General features: G+C 30.4%; 1 protein-coding gene across 14 annotated transcripts in view; it reads right to left on the bottom strand.

Moving 5' to 3' along the window:
- LOC117219502 (uncharacterized) overlaps positions 1–25,250 on the bottom strand; it is a 326,730-nt gene that overhangs the window by 233,775 nt on the left and 67,705 nt on the right. For all 14 annotated transcript variants that reach the window (XM_033469869.2, XM_033469946.2, XM_033469142.2 and 11 more), the window contains exon 3: positions 15,484–15,531. The gene's annotated coding sequence lies outside the window, so the exon portion shown is untranslated. The remainder of the gene's footprint in view (positions 1–15,483; positions 15,532–25,250) is intronic.

Here is a 25,250-nt window from a genome sequence, read left to right as displayed (position 1 = left end):
TAGACTACTTTGAAGCCATGTAGCTGTATCCAAACTGAACAAATGGTAACAAATAATAAGCCACATGTTTAATTGACTACTAGTGAATAAATTATGCATTATGGGGATATTTTTTAAAACTGACTATTTTCCGCTCCTGTATGGAAATCGACTACTGTGCAACGCAGCATCAGAGTTAGTTCTGTTAACCAGTTAGCTGTTACAATCTCTTTGAAAAATATACGACGTGTGGCTATTATAATTGTAGAATTAAATTGTAACGAAATGATTGCTTTCGAGGAATATACTCGTGATGACACAAAATGTTGACATTTCTGCGTGATGTGTATACTCGTCAAAAACAGCTAACTGATTAAGGCTAAGAGATGTGTGAACGTGTTGTGACCAGCGACTATGAGTTACGATTTACAATTGTTCATTATTTCACCAGCGTTTAACCTTTTAGCTGTGGACGACGTGTATACAACGTCATAAGGAAATGGCAATTTTACATTTTACAACAAAAATTCTTCTACAATTGAAGTTAAAATGCTCGTTTTGTATTCTTTTACATTACCGTCATCTGATATAATTGTTGCAAGATTGTAAAAATTGAATCTTCGGAATGAATTAATCGTATTTAACACACTGTGAAAGATAACCTTGAATACAATACTTATTTGAATTTATTAAAAGAAACCAAATTCCGAAGTTGATGCGACGTAAAACCATCAATTAGTTAATCTGTATTTGTATTTGTAAAATAAAATGACATCGTGAAATAGTATATTAATACGAAATTAACTCTTTGCACTACCATTTCTTTTAAAGCTACATTGATTAGTACTTCTCAGTTATTAACCCTGGAACGATCGCATGAGGTGTTTGGCACTCCAGCTATTTGTTTTATAATTGGCGTTTCTTTATTTTCCAGCGAAATGTCAAGTGGTGTCACTTAGCTGCCAATAGCTGTATTAGCTTTTAATTAAGAGTCACAGTAGCGTGATTTTGTATCTTTATTACGGTCTCTTGAGGTGTCGCGCACCTCACGCGATCTTTATGTAACTTTACCTGACGCGCCCAGTCCAGTGTTACTAATTTCCCTAATTGTAGAATAAATGAATAACATTCTATATTTAGTAGAATGTGTATAAAATATTCATCACGAGCCTGACACGTTATTATAGTGCAAACGATTAATTTCAATCTGAACAGCAAAAACATTTAAAATATTCAATAACTACCTTCTACGTTATAATATCATTTTCGCATTTAAAACAACGTTGCTTAGGTTTATAGAAACCGTCATATTTAATTATTTCGTTTTTGGCTTTCATTACGTACGTGCAGCATTTTTCTCCTTTTCTGGTGTTGTATCTTTTGCTATTTTTAGTCATTGTTATTTTTCCTGCTCTTGTTCATCAGCGTAGAAAACTCTTTTAAAATTATTCATGAATACAACTACTTATAATTTCCATTTCAGAGCAGAAAGAATTTTTACGTCGAATGTTGGAGTTCAGCTGAGAATTCTGCATCGCTCTCTTTCAATTAGTACATACGTATTTTTCGTACTCTGTACGTATTTATTATTCTTCGAAGATAAAAATAGTCCGCTATATCTGATCATCGTCGATTTAGAGCAACCTCGCATAATCTCTGTTCGAATTCCCAAGCGCAATACTCTTCGCGTATAGTGACCTTTGAATATGACTTTGAATAGGATTTTTGAATATGAATCCTGATAAACTTAAGATATATAACATTGTGATATATCTCAAAATCATGCATTGTATTCATGGAACTTTTCTCTTTTTTATCTTCGATACATTCTCAAGAGACAAGTGTTTATACATATAGTGAGTTAGATATTTTGTAATAACTTTATATGTATAAACAAATGATACATTAAGGAAACCAGTATTAATGAAGTTTCTCATGTATAGAAATAATATGTAAAACTACTATTTTTAATATTAAATTTTGAAAGAATAATGTAACAAATATTAAAATATTAGAGCCAGAAAAATATTCGTATACTTGTTAACACAACGCTAATTTATTCGCAAAGTTATTCAATGCTGGGTTCAAAAGAAACAATAGAAAAATTAATAGAATCTATTCCCGGATGGTTGCAGATTACAATTATAATATTAAATGTTACACAAATTAAAATAATTATAAAATTATTCCTATTGATAAGTGTACGAATACTTTTTTGGTTTCAAAATTTTGATATTTGTTACATTATTCTTCGAAAATTCAATATAAAATATACTTGTTTTACTCATTACAGGTTTTGCTAATGTACCATTTGCTTATAAAAAGTTATTGCATGAAATCTAAGTGCACGCATACTTCTTTTATCCACTGTATACATACATATGTACACTTCTTTACTCTTGGAATAGGCTGGGCAAATAAAGTTCATTAAATCAAGAAAGAAGATGCAATGCGAAAGATGTTTGCAGGTCCAGGTCTTATTGCGACCGCTCTCTGGGAAGGTAGTTCCAGAAATTACCATCTGCTTTCTTTTCCAAACGTGTTCAACTTGGAATGAGTTGAAGGTACCGAGGACAGAAAGCATTGGCTGCGAATAAAATGCAGTAATGTGGTTACTAACAGTGTAATGAATTCGGTTGTTAAGAGAACTTTAGTCATCTAGTGTATGCACTCTTTTGTGTAGAATCACAAATTGACAAATTGTGTCAAAGATATTTGTAAATATACAGGGTGTCCCAAAATTATTGTAGAAACGAGGAATGAGGGATTCTTGAGATCATTTGAAGTAACTTTTTTTGTACGAGTTATTAACGAAAAACAGTGATCAATGAAAGGCGTGCTCGACTGGCTCGAGGCAGCCGAGCCAACAAACTGTCGAAGCCCAGTTCCGCTCATTGGCTTGGCTGCCTCGCGTCAGCTAATCTCGCTTCTCATTGGTCATTGTTTTTCGTTAATAACTTGTAAACGAAGCTGTGGATTGCATTTTCGCTAAGGAAAAAGTTACTTCAAATGATCCTCAGAAACCTCTCATTTCCCGCTTGTACAATAGTTTTGGGACATCTTGTATTGTACAGTGTATAACTGTTATTAAATAATTAACAAGGAAAGATAACATGGTTGGATAAACAGTTGTAGGTGTATTATTACTGTGTTTAACTATACTATTAAGAAACTTAGTGAAACAATGAACAAGAAAGAGAGTAATATGATTAAATAAACATTTTTAGATGAATTTCAAAGTAATGGAAAACAGTATGATTATATGAATGATTTATTATATGAATTATTTATTTATTTATTCGTTAGTGTCGAATAAAATTGTATTCGTTAACCTTTATCTCTTATCCGTCATCTGAATAGAACTTTGATCAACTCAGATAGACGAATGTAGTGCCAATAATATTACTACAGTTTCTATACATGATATTGAAGAGAATTGGATACGATTTTTTCAATCTGAGTTTTCGTTTCATAGAAAAACTTTTTCCATTCACAAAAAAATAAATTGGCAAAATAATTTCCTCATAATTCGTATCACTTTTATATTAGTATATAAAGTAATTAATAAATCCATGAATTTATGATGTCACTTAAAAATTGAAAAAATCCCAGAATACTTCTTAAAAATTCTAAATAACTATATGGAGATTTTATTGTTCAAACAGAATAAAAGTATGGAAGCAATAAAGAAAGCTTCACGTTAATATACTGAATTTATATAAAGAAGAAGCATTTGATATAAATTAATTCGCTTACGATAAACAGAAACAAAACGTTAAACATATTCAAGATCGGTATTTGCAAAGTGCCGAACCAAAATATAAAAATTTTGCTCTTATACTACAAGATCTGGTGTCAATTATAAATCTTCTTGAAGAATACGAATTGAAAAATTAATTTTCTTCCGATTTAGTAGGTTTCTGGACCAGTGCACTACTACGGTCTGGGTAGGTTAATTGGTTACAGCAATCGTTCGACAGGTAAACGAAGTGGATTCGATTCTCGACCTGGTATCAGAGGGACCGATACTTTCTCCAATAATACAATTAAACAGCCAGAATATTTTTATTTTCGACACTACGCATGCTGTTTGTATTATTAATGTCACGCACATTTGCTATTTAATTTTTTGTAAAACTTAAAGATCACATAATATCCGCAAATAGACATATTTAAAAAATAGCACGTGTTCCTCGAATATCACGCAAATTATCATAAAAGTAGCAAAAAGACTTTTGCAATTTCGAAATTGCAGAAGTTAATTTATTTTCAATGTTCTACATCGAATTTCCTTCATAAAGCCTCAAATCATTCGTTCAAACTCATTTTAAACATTCCACAAAATTGCATGAATACTATTTAGCACACTTTTCCTAAAAATGATAATATTAATACAACAACTTAGCATAAACATTTATACCATTATGCGTAGATATATGCTATCTATGCCATATTCTATGTCCTCGTTCTATCTTCTACATTATGAACCAGAACGAATTTATTATTTAGATCGTTCGATTTTCTTCCACATTTAGCGCTAACATTCTATTAATGTGTCCCCTGATACGACGGAATCGTAACAGATTTATATCCAACCAATGAGTTCATTTGCAAAAACTGAATCAATTTCTTCACTGTCTTTGACGAATATCAAGCTTTCAATACCACCAGCGACCATATTACATAAAATATTTGCCTTTACCAAGGCAACGTACACATGTGCATTATACACACATTGTAGATATGAATAGCGTTTCATAATGTAAAATACGTTTATTGAGAGTACATTTTCCATAATCCAGAAAAAAACGTAAGTAATGTGTAGACCGCGGATTTTACGAATTTTTGACAAAAATAACTAAGTCACACGCAAAACTCAAAACATTAAAAGAATTTCCGGATATCTTTATATTATATGTACATTATTAAAATGATTAAAAGAGCATAAACATTTTTATCAGACTTACGTTTCTTACAATTAACTTAGACAATTTTTATGTTGTATACAAATCCGCAGTCTAGGAATGACTAGCTTTTAATTTACTGACACAGTTTCATTTGCTAAATTTTATTTTTGTCAAACAAATACGTCTAATACTAACAACATTATTACACGAGTAGAACTAACGCAAAGAAAATGACTAAACCAGTACGAAAAATTTTTAACAGACTACAATTAACACATAGGAAATCATGAAATAAGTATAGTAAACAAGAAAGCAATTAAAAAGTACAGCAAAAGAAGTAATCGAACAAGTACGATTAACACAAAAGAAATGATTAAACAAGTATAGTTAACAACAAAGAAATTATTAAATGAACACAGCTAACGCAAAAGGAATGATTAAACAAGTATAGTTAACAGAAAAGAAATTATTAAATAAGTACACAGCTAACAGAAAAGACATAATTAAACCTAATTTTCTTATGCAATAAGATTTCAACGTGAACCATTTTGCGTTTCATTATTATAAATCTACTTCACTGTTGTGGAATTGTGTCATTTTTGCTTACACATTTAATTGCAATTAGATTGTGAAAAAATCATAGATTGTGAAGTCATGAATATATAACGAAAAAATGAAGCTGAGGTGTACGTTATAACGTGTAAAATCGATGGTCCGAAAATATCATGCATAATGTGAAGTACTTTACGCCTCGAGTCGAAACGTTCGTCTTACTGTACTGGTTTAGACAGACGCGAATGGTGCCCTCGAGGAAGAAATGTTTTAGGGAAAGAGAGAATGTTTTAGAGTGTGCAGTTCCGAATGTTCTTCTACCTTCCACGCGTTCGGCCGATTCATTTTAAAGAGGCTTCTCAATCTATGTATGTGCGTATATCAAGGAAACATGTTCAGGCCAAAAATAAATAAAATGTTTAATAAGTCCTTATACAACGATAAATATTTCATAAGTTATATTGGACATCAAAATTTCACTTCTTTTGGGGTTTTCACCTTCGTGTTGTTAACCAGTAAATAAGTCTTACACATTCTAGTCATCTGTTTATATATTCTGTCCTGGTGTGTTCGTGTCATGAGTGATCAACATTGTGATTTTATTTCATTTTGTAGTAACAGTTTAATTTCCTATATGTTTATACTTTTATACACTGACTAAGAATAATCGTTTATCTGAAAATAAGATTAACAGATTCTTTTCGTTATTATCATTTATTCTTTTCCTATTTGAGGCCTTTAATGACTAGACTTCGAATTCTATGCACTTTTGCTAAAAGTGAGTGGATCAATTGCAAAGTAGAAAAAACAAAATTTAAAAATACTGTTGCGTTATCTTGAACCCATTGAAGTTATTAAGAAAAGAAATGAATTTTTATGTTACTCCTGCATCTTGAAATTAATGGATAGAATTCTTATTTTGCATAAATGTCCACAGTCTAATCACGACCCCTCTTTTCTGCAAAAATCATTATACCAGTTAAAATGCTGTCGCACACAAATTTTCTTGAGCTTCTCCTATGTATTTTGCAACAGTTGATATAGCTGTTTGACAATACGATCGCAACTCTGTTCTTACAATTAGATTTATATCTTTGAAACAACGTGTATATTTTTATGTAAAATAAAAATTGTCTGCGTCGATTGCAAGAAATAGAAACTAAATGGAAAATTCTTTCTTCTATTAATAATTTTAGCGAATTAAAAACAATACATTCACATTTGTAAGTTCTTTCAGTCTTTCTACTATTTTAAATTGCCGCTACTCAATTTTGACATGAATCCATAGAATTCGCAGTTTAGTAACAATTTTAATAAGAGTAATAATTTGGCTTAGATAAATTGATATCTGGGCTTCTCTGGAAAACATTTCTAAGTGAATAGACGTGAGTGCCTAAAAATACGTTACAGGCAACACTTTTCGATGCGCCTTATTAGATTAGTGGACGAGATGATTAGGGAGTCTAGTTAGTTTTAGTGATGGTTTCATAATTAAGTTCGTGAGAGTGTGACGCACTTCGAATACGTCGAGCTGTTCAACTTTGCTGGACTTGCAGAATTTCGCACACGTCCGATCAGATTGTGCGCCCATCATTAGTTAAATGGTACGTGAATGGTAAGGTCTGATAAGCTGAGCAGCAGAATGCAGACATAGCTTTTGGGATGATACTATTGCAAGTACTTGCACGTAGTAAACGCCTAACGTTGTAAAATCCTTATGGCTTCTACGGATGGGTTTACAACGTTTGAAAATGCCATTGAAGAATTAAGAAACCGAAAGATAAACTTCTAAAATGATTCACTATCAGAAAATTCATGCATTTCACTAGAGGAAGGTAGATAAATATACGATCTCTCTCTCTCTCTCTCTCTCTCTCTCTCTCTTCTTTTCTGAATATCATTTTTATGATATAGGATACAATATTTTCATAGATAGTAAACAAGAAATACTATTATTCGTTCTATTGATTAAGACAATATGGTTTTAAAGTTAAATTTGAGAAAAAATTAAATAACGCAATAGTTGTTTGAAATTAGGGAGAATGCACAGTATCTCTGGGGTTTATAACTGGGTATATATATTATAAGTTGGTCCAATTAAATAATTGAAAGATGTGTTGATTGTTTTATATATAATACTTGAAATATATATGTATATACATGTCTCCAGGTAATTGTTATTAAACATTGCCTTATCGATGTTCTCGCAGCTGTTTTCTAATGCATATGCGACGTCAATAAATTAAAGTTAAATTAATAACTTTGATATTTTATAAAAGAAAACGTGTCCGTATGGATAAAGCATTAAATAGTTGATGTAACGAATTTGAGAAATCTTTATGTATGCATAGTTTTATGTTTGTAGAGATGATTTTTTAAAAAATTGCCCTTTTTGTAAAATAACTTTTTTTTTATGGTCAGTACATTAAAAGAAAAATCATTAGTTATTAAAATCGTAATCAGTAACTTCAAAGAATCTTCATATATTAACTTTTCAAAAACAAAATAATTGTCATGAAAACAATTTCCTTTTTATTAATGAATAGTTAATGAAATCATTAATTTGATATTAAATTCGCGATCAGCGAACTCAAAAAACCCAATATAACAAACTTTTAGGAAAATTCATAACATTTTCTGGTATTTATGTAAGGGAGACCGGGGCTAGAAGTTCCAATTTTGAGGAAACAAAAATTGACTAAGAAATAATGCAGTTACATTTTTTGTTTCTGTCTAATTTATTGCACTACTTTAAGACTGCCAAGTCAAATTTAATATATTGCAACAAGTTTTTCATAGAAACTCTTTTTTGTGTGATCAACTCAAGCGGAACTTAACTTAACAACCTAACGCTCTGGGGTAAGTTGTTACTAAGAAATAACTGTTATTTTTTAATGAGATATTTTATTCTCTAATAAAATAAATCACAATTTTATTAATAAAGTTTGTTTATAAACTTTGGATTAACAGAAGTACATATATATTTTTGAAAGAAAAAATATACAATACTACCTTTGCCACAAACATTAATGTAGTAAAATGAAAATAATAATCTAATATTATGATAATTTAGGAACAACTTTACTTAGACCTAATAGAAATAACCTTTTAGACGAAAGAAATTAGATATCATCAAACGACTCGTCAGAATCACAGTTCGAACAAGTATATGATACAGCATTTACTTTCTTTATACATTTGGTATGAGCCCAGTTCTTACGTAACATACACTACATCCATTCTTCCCTGGGCTGTGATTTAGAGTATGCATCAAAACACAGCAGGGACTATTTGTACTCTTGGGGTGGGATAAGTTGTTACGGTAACAATATGCCCCGAGTTACAGTGGAACAACTAGCCCCAATTGACATGTGTGACAATGTATAAAAATATTTTGTTTATATATTCAAATATTCTAATAAATGCATGTTACAACATGTTCTTAAATGTTATTTGATTTATAAGAACAAAACGATAGATCATGTTGACATTAAATAATTGAATTCGACAAAAAAATAGTAATTACGAAAAAACTACACAATTCGCTATTGCGGACGCTACTAAAATGGTTGACAGTGTAGCGTGATCGGTCCACGCTTTGGAAACAATTGAAAGGATTACGCAATTCTTTTTTATTTGAAATATATTACCATCGAAACAACTTACCCCTGGAACTTCAACCCCCGGTCTTCCCTACACTTGGCCGCGTTTTAGGTACCTCGGCAACGTACCATTCTGCAACGTTACGTGGGCAGAAATGTAAATAGGATCGTAAAGGGTAAGACCAACTGCGAACAACGTCCGTCGTGAAGATCCCGGTTATGAGTTAAAGTGGTCGGTTCTGTATATCGCTCCGAATTTCAAAGTAAAAGCGATCCTACTGGATTATTTTGTTTTTTTTTATTACTTACTGTTATTTCAGTCTTCGACAAAAAATGCAATTACTAAACAAAAGGGTCAACCGACAAAATATTAATATTATGATAACATGATTAAAACGATTTTCATTTTATATAAAATTAATGTAATTCAGTCACTGTCCGAATATTTTGCGACGTTAAATTTTGTCACAATCTTGTTTATCGCTTATTATACAAAAGAACGTGCACAATAAATAAACAAAATTTATGTTTCTACTTACTATAAGAAGTGCTTTAATATATGAGAAAACAATTGATTCAATAATACTATCATAAAAAATAAAAAGGAGCAATCATTCTTCTAACAATATCGTGCTCGAATATTAATGCGAATCACTGTATATTAAACAAATATTTATTCGATATTTGTTATCATGAATAATATAAAAAAAATAGAAATTTCTGCTCTACCACACAACTTCCATCCAGTTTAATTCAATCATTTGGAATTTACGTAGCTTTCAATCAAGCTCCAAATTATGTATTTGAAGAATGTATTTGCATTTTAATTCAACGTAATTAGCATATATGAAATTATAATGGAGGTAAAATGTCAGAGCGATGGTTTAAATCTTTTTACACTTGCAAACTGATGAAAATAAGAGAAATCTACTTTGCATATTATTAATGTAAAAATCAAAACCTTTATTTACGTAACATTCCATGTGTTTATCTTGGAAATGTAATAGTCAAATATTATTCAGGCGTAGTATACGTTCAGTAAACGAAAGTAATTTTCTTACTGACCAACATTACTTCTGCTAAAAAATATTTGATTATTTGATTAAAATCATGAATGTGTTTGTTGATCAAATAATTTGATCATTAATGCAAACCGATAATTAATATTGTATAGACACAAAATAAACATGACAGGAGAATTAATATTATCATTTCCTTGATATATGACGAGCTTTCTCATTACTAGTACATTGTAAATTTTTTGCATTTCTTTTTACAAAAATGACTAGGTCGAATAAAAAACGGTCATGGCATAAGAAGAATTTGAAAATATTTGTCTACTATATACAATTTATTGAAATGACTAAAAGAGGAAAGACATTTCAATAATTTCATTTTACATTCAGACTATTTTGCATAATGCTTTGCAAATACAGATACCTAAAAAGAGTGGCAATATACAGGGTGTCCCAGGTTTTAATGTTCAAACTTTGTCAGTATATTCTATGGCACAAAGTAAGAAAAAATTGTTATGTAAACATAGGTCATATAGAGCTTTATTAAGAAGTTATAACAAAAATTCAGAATAGGAATAGTAATCAACTAAAAAAAAAATAAAAAATAAAAAAAATCTTCGATCGATGTCAATTATGTATTGTCAACAACGGTTATTAATACACACATTTCGAAATGTATTAATAAACACAGCTTACATAAACACACGGCATGTGCTGATCTATTCAAGCCAATGCTCGCAGTAACAGCAAGTTGATTACTATTCTTATTCTGAATTTTTGTTATAACTTCTTAATATAAAGCTCTATATGACCTATGTTTACATAACATTTTTTTCTTACTTTGTGCCATAGAATACACTAACAAAGTTTGAACGTTGTAATGTTGTAACCTGGGACACCCTGTATATTAATTGATTACTTCGTTTTTATTTATGGTCTACTGAACTACATGAAGATTCACCAATTGATTCGAGCGTTTCCTATTTTTCCTTTTTTTCTTCAATTTTTTGTATATCTCGTGCAGAGTGCAGACAAAAGTTAAAGAAAAAAATGGTCCATTAGCTATGTTCACTTCTAGGTGTACACATGTCTTTCTCATTACAATGTTGGCCGAATAGCAGCTGCTTATGATTACCTCAATGCATTGCACAGGTTATCATGGAACCGTCTCCATCCTGTACTATTCATCTGGTGCACTGACGCGTTATCTATGTCGCGTACACGCACATGAGTGTATGGAACATAGAATTTCAGCTTCAAGATACTTCGTAATAAAAACTCGACATTCAAGCACGTTGAACTATAACAATGTTGCTTTACAACGAACATTCAGCGTCAGGTTAAACTTTTTTCTGTGCGCTCATTTTCGCATTGAGCCTTCGCACTATAGGGTGTTCCAAAAATGTGTCGCAATCCGGAAATTGGGGGTTCCTAAGGTCATACGAAGTAATTTTTTCCTTAGCGAAAATGCAATCCGCGGCTACGTTTACGAGTTATTAACAAAAAACACTGAACAATAAGAAGAGGCGAGCTCGGCTGGCACGAGGCGGCCCAGCCAACGAGCGCACGAAGCTCAGTTCCGCTCATTGGCTCGGCCGTCTCGCGCCAGCTGATCTCGCCTCTGATTTGCCATCGTTTCTCGTTAATAACTCATAAACAATGCCGCAGATTGCATCTTCGCTAAGGAAAAAGTTACTTCGAATGATCTAAGGAACCTGATTATTTCCGGATTGCGAAACATTTTTGCGACACCCTGTATAACGAGTCAGATTCGCGATGAAGATTTTGCAGATAATTTACTAAATATGAATGTAATTCGTTTTATCTAAATCGAAACAAAATTTGACAAATTTTTATAAACGTTATAAGGATTTCAGAATATTTTTATATTATATACAATTCATTCAAATTATTACGTTTCGTACAATCAACTTCGATCATTTTTATCTTGCATCGGACAATTTTTGACAGTATGTTTTGCAATATCCGCAGTCTAATAATAAAAAAAAACAATTTAGAACCTGTCCCCTGGCCCCTGGAAGTCAGATGAATTTTGAAATTGAGAATGATTTTGGACTGTGTGGATCGATTTTAGGAACAGATTGATTCCGATATAGAATGATTTTGAACTTCGAACTTTGTGTTTAGTGTTATCTTTAATTTATTCACACACAACCGGGTCGACGAGTTCTGTACAGATTAACATACGTAATAAAATTGTACAACTATAATCGATCGTAATTGCATCCGAGGCTATGATTATACGAAATTTGCATTTGTTGAAATACGTTAGATGGCTGAATAAGGCTCATCAAATATATTCGATGCAAATCGTTTTACAATCTCTTATGTAATGATCTACGAACATTGTTTATATGATTTCCCTGGGAGTAACCATTGCACATGTAATTATCATATATAATATTACTTCAATTAATTATAAATTGCTATACTATTCCAGCCGTTATGGTAATTTTACTTAATCAACAACACATATTTATTTGAAATACATTGAACTAATGATACTTGGCAATAGAATAATAATAGACTAACTCGGCAATAGAATAAGCTTAGGGTAAATCACACCTATCCACATTTAAAGCAATATGGCGTCATATTTAAAAAAGACACTATATCAAAGTATACAGTTAAAATGTCCAAATCTTTTTGGACGCAAATTTTGTGAAATCAGAAAAAGGTACCAGCAACAATGACCTACAAAAGTGATTTACAGTGACCTACAAAAGTATCTGTACATAACCGTTAAATCTATTCAATTTAATTGGATTAGTTTTTTAATGATTACATGTATTAAACCTTACAAAAATTAAATTACAAAAATTTATTCAGATTTTATACAATTTTAATTATAACACGCAATCGAAAGCATTTCTATGATTTCAGTAACTGTGAATTTAAAAAATCTGCAATCGATTAATTGATCAATCATGAGAGTTTAGCGTTACAGTGTTCTTAACGTCTAGCGCTTAACTAGATGTAATAATATTACAGCAAATTGATTTTTGAAAAAATCAAAGAAAATGAACTGCATAAATTATGCTTTTGTATTCGGAATGGAAAACAGTTAAGGCATATCTATGTTCAATAAGCTTCTAATGATGCAACTTTGAAAGAAGGTGTAGCCTGGCAGAAATAATTTTTGCCTGAATGCTACAATGAAGAAAATAAGCACTCTTTAAGTGAAACGACTAATTAGTGCATGAAAAAAGCTTGTTTCGTCTGTTTTCCAAATTAGACCGGATAATCGATGTTACACTACACTGACGATGTTTGGTTATCCACTCTTTCCACCTGTACTGCCTGGCTTATACAAATCCTTTTTTACGAACCTTCAAAGCTTGCTCGTTCGATAACAATGCCTCATTAGAATATCGACACAAAACACAACTTTTCAAACGTCTCTTTCATAAATATCCGCTATCCATGTATACATACATATGCATTACAATTCCCTGCCTTCCGATACCAGTGAACTTCTTCGTTCAAACCAGACGCAACATTTTTATCTCGGAATAGTTTTCATTTTAGTATTTTTCTTCCCGAAAATTCAGCCTCTCTGATCATCCATTTATTTTACTGGTTTGATGTACTGTCACATAAGTATTGGGTTGGCAACTAAGTAATTGCCGATTTCAGTTATAGATGTCTCTCACTCCCATTTTTATGATATCCGTAAATATTATATTATAAAATTATTATTATTATTATTATGTTATTTTTTATTATCCGCGAATGTTAGCAACTGGGCAAATTGAATGCAGCGGTCAAGGAAAAGCGACCAGAATTGGTCGATCGTAAAGGTGTCATTTTCCACCAGGACAATGCTAGGCTGTACACGTCTTTGTCCACTCGGCAAAAATTGATGAATATTGGTTGGGAATTGATGTTACACCCACCATATAGCCCTGATCTCGCGCCATCGGATTACCACTTATTTCGATTCCTGGACAACTCCCTTCGTGGTAAAACTTTTAATGATGACGACGCTGTAAAATCTCACTTAACTCAGTTTTTGGCCGAAAAGGATCAGACTTTCTATGAGCGTGGAATTTTCAAGTTGTCAGAGAGATGGCAAAAGGTCATCGAACAAAATGGAAAATACATTACAGATTAAACTTCATTCCAAGTAAAAAAAATTTTTTATTTCGTTGAACAAATCGGCAGTTACTTAGTTGCCAACCCAATATATCGAAACGTATTAGAATTTATATAATTGGATTCCATGAAACTGCAATGTTGATTTGTTAAAATATTGACACGTACTTTTTTTTAGTACTATTATTTATACTAAATAGGTAAAAATAATCGCCAATACTTAATTTTGACGAATTCTCATACTACATGCATGCTATTTGCAGTAATTTATGAGCATATAACACTCCTTTAGACTATTATATTACATTACATTAAAACTGTTATATTACAGTATATTTAAACTATTATATTACATTGTGTTTCAACCATTGTATCGCAGTATATTTAAACAATTTTATTGCAGTATACTTAAGGTATTATATTACATTATGTTAAAAAAATTGTTGCATTATATTTAAATAATTATATTATATCATATTTCAACTATTGTATTACATTACATTTAATGTACTTTTTCCATTAAAGTTCTTTGATACAAAGACAAACTGTCCAAATATCTCTATTCGTTAATTCTGTGCTATACAAGATTAAAGACCCAAATATCAAAATTCGTGTACAATTTCACAATAAAAATGATTTTAAATGTTTCGTGAAGTAATACTTTTGCTTATTGTCTGCTTGAAATGAGTTTTTGCTTGTTTTACCTAATTATTTCAATATACGAATTATTGTAAGAAATGAATCGACAACTTCTTTACCAGTCATCTAAATCATATGCATCTTATCTAATTGACTAACAGCAAATCGAAAAGAGTAATCTATTAACTTTTCACTAACGTCATAAAGAGAGAATACATTTTGGACAAATAATCTTTTATTCATGGGATGCTATAGTGTGCAGAAAAATCTGCGATAAATAAAATCAAAATAGTCAATTGGAAGAATATATTCAGCTGCTTTGAAATGTATGGAATATTGTATAGGATGAAAAATATGCATTGGCGTACTGTGAAGCATACAATGAGCGAATAAACAAGTAGGATATGTTTAATATATTTCATTACCTGAATTTCCTTACAATATTATTTATTTTTTTATAACTTGTTTGATGTTGTGTTATGTTTTCTTTCTTTTTCTTTTCAATTCTCCTCTGTTCGTAGTTCATTTATTTGGCAAATATTATTACAAAATACTCGAAATATAGAGTCACGCTATATTCGAAATAAGGGTTTGGAAATAGTCCATTATCCTCGTGACGACCGTAACGACACGATAATTAGTAGCAATAGCAGTGACGTGCACAGTACTTACCAATTGAAACGCCAATCGATATCGCACAATCAGGAACTCTGAATCATCCTGCACAAACAAGTAACGACATATGTGATTATTTGCACGAGAACAGTTGCAAAACGTTCTGTTTGTTAGATAATGTAAACGTATAGCACGTACACTTTCACCGCGTTATTTTTGTTGTTTAATTATGTGTAGATTGTTCAATATGATTAAAGAATACCCTTTCATGAAGGTTAAACATTTTCTTTATTATAATATACGCTATTGTAACATTACGATATAATATTTAGTATGTCTAAAATAATTAATACACTATCCAATATTTATTAAAATAATATTGATATTCGTGACTGTGTGGCGTATCTTGAAAATGTATTTATCTAATAAAACTCCCAAAGTTTCTTTTCAAAAAGTTTTACTGCAAAATTTTATATAAGCTTCAAAATGAAACCTAATTACACATTTTTCTCATAGCAGGGATTAATAAACTGAAGTAGTTGAAATTTTTTAGTTATTCGTAATAAAATGATATATTATTCGATTTCTGATTTTGTTGGAAATCTATCACAGTTCTTTTAGAAATGAGAAACGATTGTCACGTGAATACAAATACTGTTTAGTTCAAATACGAGGTATTTTGGAAACTTTGTAGTTTTAAAAATCTCTTATAATAAGAACTGGACTGATTCTTTTACTACTTTAAGGTAATGGACTGCTTTTTTTATTTCAAGAAATATTGAAAGATGTAGAGAACTAAAAAAAATGCGACAAACACTATTCGCAAATGATTGACTTATATACATTTTTATGTTTCTACAATTCATCAAAATTATTGTTAGAATTACATAATTTCAAATGGTAATAACGATCACTCGATAAGATACGACTTTGCACATAAAAGGTGGTCCGAAATATAATTATTGGGCTACAGATTGTATGCATTTAGAATATAAATCCAAAATAGCTGATATAAAATTGTAAGAACCTTAAAAGAATTTAAGATCTTGTTATATTCTTTTCAACTTAGTATCGTTATTTAAAAAGAAAAATTATAAAATTATCTAAGGGTTCTACCTAATTATATTTATTGCTCTTAAAGATATACATAACTTCTGAAACTGAAAAATAATCGACGCTATACATTTTTCTCAACTCCTTCACAAAGGATAAAAAACCACTTAAAAGAAGTTCACTTACATAAATGACAAATGGATAAGTAAAGATATCAACGTTGAATTGCAAATCAGGCAACTCTTCTAAAATTACAAGTTATGCGTGAAGAAGATTGGGAAAAGAAGTTTAAAATGCATAACGTAATTTTCGATGGGCATCGAATTTTTGAAATTTGTCTTGTCTATTGATCAACAAAAAAACATTAGGACTACTTTTTATTCATTACTTACTTCACAAATTGTTTGTAATGGAATATACATATATAATTATAATTATATTATATAATATTGCATTACAATATTCTGATATATAAAAATGTTACATTACATAATATAATGTAATTAATTATATAATTATATATATAAATTATAATATAATTATATGATTTATGTAATATATCCGGATTATTACATATAATATTATTATATAATTTATATTATATTTTCAAAATCTTTGTCAAAGTCAATAACTAAAATAATAATTTATCTCAACAATAAAATAAAAAAAATAAAAGAGAATAAAATAAAATAAGAAAAATAAATAATTGTAAACTTTAGTCTTATTGTTGTATAGAGATAGTTAATTAATTGTCCTTCAAATCATGCTAATATGATCTTGTACTAAATTAAGGAATATAAAAACGTAACTGGAACGTACTGTATCTTACAATAAAAAACAAGGGTCGCTTTTGATGCGCACGACACATGACCAACTCCCAACAGACAACTGTTGTTCATTTGTCTCTTGAAGATAGAAAGTAAGGCCAGCTGACTGGACAAATAAATTCTTTTTTGATACATGTAAGTTATAATTTTACGAAAAACTCTGTTGACCATTATATCAGAACGTTTAAAGTATAAATATAGTAAATTCTCCCTAATTGACCCTCAGCTTTGAAACAAAAATTAACAATTTGGGAAGAGGAGGTACGATTATTCCAACTTTGCGGCTCGTTTTCATAGTTGTTGACAATCGACAACTACGAAAACGAACCGCAATGCTCTAATAATCATCGTATCTCCTCTTCTCAAATTCTTCATTTTTGTGTACAAGCTAAGAGTCAATTAGGAAGAATTGACTGTATTAAGTAATTTGCATGCCCCAGAATTATAGATAGTTCAGTCGTGACAGTCGTTTGAAGTCGTCGGAGTGTACCACACCCCTTGTGTACTCTATGGAATTTTTTATGCGTTGTGTACAATAGAGATTAGAGTGTCATTTTAACAAAGAGTATTTTAACATTATAATTTGACATTATAACATATATTTCATCTGGAAAGTATAAAAGTTACAGAACTAGTATATTTAACATTGATTTTAAGAAATGTTTAATTATCTCCAGGGGTTGAGAATATTTTATAGCAATCTCTATTATCATCCAAATTATAAAAAAGTGTAATAGAGCTTTATATTGGTACTTAAATTTGTTAATTCTTGCATTATTGTTACATAATCATGGACGATATATTATTTTACATGTGGCAAAAGAACCAGAGCATTTGTAATTAAAAATTTTTTTCGAGTATCGTTAACGTTTCTATTATATTTGTTAAATATAAATATATACAATGATTCGAAGCTTTCTCGTCACAACATCAGGCTGCTCTTAATATTGAGGTTTTTTAGTGTTCCAAGAGATTTTTTAATCAATTTTTCTTCTTTAGATTCACTGTTCAACATTTTCCTAAATTAATTTAATTGCGTGTCTACGACTAATTGCTTCTGTTTACGACGATGCTTATCAACAGCCACAATAATTCGACGTTATGTTTTACACTTTAATATATGTACATGTTATAAACTGATAGTGATGAACAGATTTATGATTTATGGCGAACTGATACGGAAATAGTGGAATCGATAGAGCACTCGCGATACAGTACTGTGATCGATGTATACATTGTATACTGCAGGTAGAAATAGTGAGTAAACTACTTCACTGTATACAGTATTCAATGAAATTGTAGTCAATTTCGACTAGCAAATAAATGTGAATCAACTGAATTAACCACTGACACAATTTCTACTGCATTTACATAATGCATAGTTAATCAAAGAAGTAACCGCACACTTTCTGAAATAGAATAACTTTTTAAAAATTGGATTCACACCACTTAAAAAGTTTTGAGGTAATAAAGGAATTATTTTGATAACGGTTGTTGGCTGATATATGTTATCATGTAATCGATGTTCGCAATCTAATCGATATAATGCATGTTTGTAAATATTGCAATGGATGTTTATGTAAAGTTTATGTTTTCGTCGATGTATCGTCGATTGCATGTTCTTATTGGTTCTAATCTCTTTGTTCTAAATTGTATACACTCATTGTTCTATGTCCAATATATATTTATTATACTGCACGAATTCCATTAATTGTTGTACACAGAAATTTTGATGAAATGTACATTTGGTCGAAAACGCGAAGAAAGTAGTAAAGATCGTCTTTTATGATATTTTTACCTATGCCTTCAATAGACGTTTAAAATAACGTTTCGCATAACCATGCCAGTTATTTACATCTATACAGAAAATGTAATATATTAGTATGTGTATAAATATAGAAGTGGAATTCACACACTTTATTTATATTTTAATTAAAATTACGCAAAGTTCTCAAATCGTTCGTTAATAATAAACGCCGCAGTAATGTTATTTATTGATAACTTTATAAAAAATTTTCATAATTCAGCGGTGAAGTGTTGTGCTTCGGAGACCAAGTATAGTTGCCTCGGTCTGCCACACTTATGATCCTAATGGTTATGTAAGATGAGACCTTTTGGTTAATATACAAATAGAAATTATATATTGTATTATATTATATTTATACAATATTTTTATATTATATTTATATCATCATGTTATTATATTATATTTATATCATCATGTTTTTATATTATATTTACAGTAAATTCTTCCTAATTGACGCTCAGCTTGTGCATAATAATGAACAATTTAGGAAGAGGAGGTATGATTATTCCAGTTTTGCGGCTCGTTTTTATAGTTGTTGACAATCGGTAACAATAAAAACGAGTCGCAATCGTATCTAATCTTCCCAAATTGTTCATTTTTTGTGTGCAAGTTGAGCGTCAATTAGGAAGAATTTACTGTATATCATATTTTTATATTATATTTATATCATTATATTTTTATATTATGATTACATTATAATTACATTACATTATATTATATTATATTATATTATATTATATTATATTATATTATATTATATTATATTATATTATATTATATTATATTATATTATATTATATTATATTATATTATATTATATTATATTATATTAACCTTACATTATGCATAGCCTATTAACGAAATGTGTGAAGAATGAGGGGCATAAGATACGCTTAATATAAAACCGAGTCCATTTCCTGATATTGCATGCTGAAATAAATCTAATCTAATTAAACTGCGAATTTTATGCAGTTATGGCTAAATTGGCTATGTGAAATACCAAACAATGAAATTATTAGATGAATTATTAAATGGAGAAATACATTTCCATTTAACTTGTATTTGTTGAATCAAACATCTTTTATTTCACATAAAGATCCTCAGACTTTTTATTGCAGCAATTACTCTCGTTAGCTTCTTACACCTCATAAACCCAAAGAAAGTTTAAATTATTCAGTAGATCGATAAAAATCATTTGGAAACTTGTGAAAAAAGTCATGACACCTGTGCACTTGCGATGTGATAGCCAAAGTGTTAAAGATCGGAAATTGGCAATTTTTAGCACATGACAGACAAACGTGATTTTGCGGTTGTGGATAAATTAGTACGAGAGTCAGCGGTCCGAAACTAAGTTATCGCAGTGAACGTTTGGCAAATACATAGTGCACTAGCATCGTGGCACTTAACTCAATAACTACTGGCGGGTCATGAATCTCAGATGCGATGCAACAGTCAACGGGTCAGCTGAACGCTCACCCCTCTTGGGGCTAGTAGCCCTGCAGACCATTCTATGGGACACTTTCACCCAATAACAGTGGAATAGACGGTAGTTATGAAGCCACTGCCTACAATCGAGGACTTGATTCTGTTTCTATCAGCTATATCGCCGCTCCATTCGAGTACTTGTGTACATTGAGACGACATGTGACAAGAGAGTTGATCGGACAGAGATATTTACGCACGTACACCAACGCGTCGAGCACTTCTCTATTGTGTTCGTCCGATTGCTACGTTTATATCGTTTATATAACTTTTTCGCACAGTTTTTTCGAGCACATCTCTTAAGCTGACAAAAAAATGATTCGAACAAAAGTTTATCGGTTTCCTGTTGGTTCCACGATAAAACATTTTCAAAAATTGTTATTTTTTCAATAAAAGATTCTGGCTACCTTCATATGTGAGGTAATCACGAACGGATCGGATATCAATATCGAAACGTACATATATCAATACAGGTTTTCTGGGGGTTTACAAATTTGCTTAATTGTTTTCTGAAGACACGAAATTTTATATGGAAGACAGAAACAAAGTACAAACTGGAGGATTTAATAACAAATGTAGGAGATGCTACGAGTAAGAAAAACGTAAAAGAACCGAAGCTAAAAGATTAAGGAAGAAGGAAATAAGAAATCTGAAATTTGTTAATGACAATATAGAAAAAACCGAACAACTACGAAGGAGACCATACGATCGTAATATGGATGCAGTGGGGCTGATAGCACATCTAAAGGTTTTCTATGGAAATTTTGCGATAAACAGATTTGATTATCAACTTGATCTAGATTACCCCAAACTACAATAATTAAGAAAAAACAAATCCTTTAAGGTTCGTAATTAACTGACTGCTGACGATAATTACGATTACTATTATGTTATGTTTCTTTCTTAAAAATACATTTTATTATAATATTTTTGTCAATATTACTGATTGTAGTTTATAAATGAATATTTTAGCTGTGATTATAAACAATAAATAAATTCGTTTTCTACTCAGGACCCTAGATGTTTGAAATTACCCCATTTTCCCCTATCAGACGACCATGGAGTAACAAGAATTGAATAACATTAAAATTTGTAGGTGGTGTTGGTATAATAAAAACGATTTTCTTATTTATTAATACTTTTTGCTAAACTCTTGCTTAGGTGTTAACTAACACTAACTCTTGCTTAGGTGTTCGGAATTAAACCATTCTCGCCTATTACTCATATGTGACTATCGCAGACTCATCCTGCTAATACAGTAAATTCTTCCCAATTGACCCTCAGCTTGTACACATAAATGGACAATTTGAGAAGAGAAGATACGATTATCGAGCATTGAGCTCGTTTTTATAGTTACCATTTGTCAACAACTATAAAAATGAGCCGCAATGCTCGAATAATCGTATCTTCTCTTCTCAAATTGTCCATTTTTGTTTCCAAGCTGAAGGTCAATTAGGGAGAATTTACTGTATACTGAAGAAATACAATCTTCTGTCAAGTATTTAAGTTGTGAAATGATGAAGAAATGTAGTCATTTGAAGACGCTTATGCACACCAAATCATGGTTGTACATATTGCAGGGGCACCGAATGTGCTGTGAACCACAAAAGAGATATAAACTAGGTCCAGACGCGATCGCAGAGTATCCTTATGAAAATGAAATTTCTCTGGCAAGCTTTGAAGTTCGTGTCCGCAAATTGGACGACCTTGAAGTACTACTCGGTGACAGCGTTGCCAGTTGTTCGCAGGCAAACGTCTCTATCGCTGAGATGAATGAAAAGGGTAGAAAAACTGTACATTTGGAAATGTACAGCGGAAATGTTTGGGAAAATGAAAAAGGTTACATAATCCAATGTGCAGTATCATAACGTATGTGTTCCAATATGAGATGAGTTTCAGTGAAAAAATAAATTGGAAATATAACGCGCAACGAAATAATATCTCAAATTTCATGAGACTTAGTTAGTGAAAAATTGGAGAAAAACAATGTAAATGATATTTTAAATTGATAAAGTTTAAATATGAATATTTTTCAAAATCTCAATTTACCTTTCCCTGCAGCTGTTCTCCATTGAAATGAGTGAAATTGATTACGGTAGATTTTTACGTAAAATTGGATTATAATGAGTTTTTATTATAAATTTAGGTTATAATAGCTTTTTAATAAAAATGTAAATTAATTGATCTTAAATAGAAGTAATGCCAATTATCATGATTATTTATTATAAATTTGAATTATAATGGATTTTTAATTTTAATAAATTTTTAATAATTGCACACAGCAATTTGCAAGACAGCATTTGAGATTTCATTTATGTGTAAATGAATAATAAATATAAGTGTATAAATTTCAATTTAAATAATGCGTTCTGCTGTATCTAATGTAATTAATTTTGTCGACATCAATATTTATAGTGTCCTTTCGAAAATTTAGGTGATAATTTGAATCTGACAATTACTATGCAACGATATGTATTTTGCATAAATCTAATTTTAACAATATCGCAGCGCTAATGGACAATTTATAACGTTGTGTATTTATGTCGATAAAATTACATTCGAATTGCAAGAAACACCACGATTTCAGTATAATTAAGCAAAACAATTTAATGGCAGGCAAACACACGAAAAAGAAAAAAAGATAAACGTTTCAACGCTCTCGAATCATAAATACATATTTACAGGTTATTTCACGCCTTTTAGATGCATGTTTTAGGATTTTTACAACGATAGATTTGTAGAAATCAAAAATCCTGCATGTGCAATGTATTATATTAAAATGTACTAATCAGTTATATATATATATATTACTAATACTTTAATAAAATACCGTATTAACATACCACGTTACCATATTAACACAATTGCATGAAAATTAGTTAAAATAATGGTAAAAATATAATATATTTCCATGCCTTTATTTAATTATATATATGAAGGATATAGAATTTCTTGTTTTATATTTACTGAGAAAATCTCAAAAAAAATTTATGTATTTTAACACAAGAAATATTTTACTTCATCTTTAACAATTGTAATCGTTCCTTGTGTATTTATATTATCAAATAAAAATGTACCAAATATTTTCAATATAAATATATATATTTGTTATATTGAAAATATTTGGTACATTTTTATTTGATAATATAAATACACAAGAAACGATTATAATTGTTAAAGATGAAGTAAAATGTTGGGATTATGGAATGAAAATGAATATGATTCTAATTTTCTTTTCTTAAAAAGACTTTATTTTATTCCTTTATTGAGAGAAGGTATATGGGCGAAAACGATCGAGCGACCAAACTCTTCTGAGAGTCCGGTAAGAAAAAACGCTTCTTTTATACCCTTCTTGGGTTCGTCTTATCCACCAATCAGAGACGTTTATTTGTCGCGTTTCACATTGTATACGTGACGCTGGGATCCCCAAACAGTCAGGGCACGATGTGTATCTAATGGTACCGGTGATGATGTATCGCGGTATCTATTATATACAGTTTACATCACCGTCGTTGCCCGCTGACGGAACCGACGAAAATGTAAACCGATATCTTAGTATCTTAGTACTAAGTAAACTATAGATTAATTTTTGTTCGAGGCTAAAATTTCCTTTTATTCAACATAAAATATTTCTTGTGTTAAAATACATAAATTTTTTTTGAAATTTTCTCAGTAAATATAAAACAAGAAATTCTATATCCTTCAGCTTCAAACAGAACAATAAATAAACATACTAGCATATATAATAGCATATATTAATTTAAAACCAGATTATTTGATCGCAATAATGGGAAAATGTTCCTAAGTACATAAATATGGGGAGATGAATACAAATTTAGCAATGTATTTTAATTATAATTGGGAATTCATCTTAAAACGCGTGTCGGTAATGAATATAGATTACTGAAATTAATTAATGGCAGGAAGAGCAGCCAGTAAATCTATAATTGCTATGAAAAAGTTATACGAAACTGCATACAAGAATAGCAATTATTATTAATTAAAAAAACTTCGTTCATTCTGATAACTCGTTGTTAATTAAAAGAACGTCCGAAGTTTCTAATGAATATTTTAACATAACGTAATTAGTGATTCCGAGGAGTGCTCCCATAAATTCGACGTTGCACTGTATGCATTTAGATACGCAGTTCAAGTTTTACTGCTGGTAAGTGAATACCATAGTCTCAAAGGTATGATTATTCGTAAAAACATGCGTATGTATATGTATATATGATATGACATATACTCATTCGAATAACAGAGCGTTATTACTTTATCAAGTTTTTTCGAAAAATACGTGTGATTCATGCATATTATTTATTAACAACTGTCTTAACACCATTTACAAGCATGTATAATGTGCCATGATCAGAATTGTAGGTGTATTATATTTCGTTCCGTGAATTTTAATTCAGGTGAGTTAGACAGCATAATGCAAAAGCTGCACTTCGTCCCGAGTAAGGAGATTAAACAACATAGATATTAAAATACTATAATAAAACATCAAAGAAAAGGATGAATATATTTACGAATGCCATTAAATGAATATTAATTATTTCTCCCACTATCATTATGGTTATTATATTGCAATTAACCCTCAAATTGTGATCTTATTTCAGGTACAATTGACCAAATTGATATACAGTGAATTCTCT

Source organism: Megalopta genalis, chromosome 1 (assembly GCF_051020955.1).
Source record: "Megalopta genalis isolate 19385.01 chromosome 1, iyMegGena1_principal, whole genome shotgun sequence".
In the NCBI taxonomy this organism is placed as follows: Eukaryota; Metazoa; Arthropoda; class Insecta; order Hymenoptera; family Halictidae; genus Megalopta; species Megalopta genalis.
This window is presented reverse-complemented; position numbering and strand designations above follow the sequence as displayed.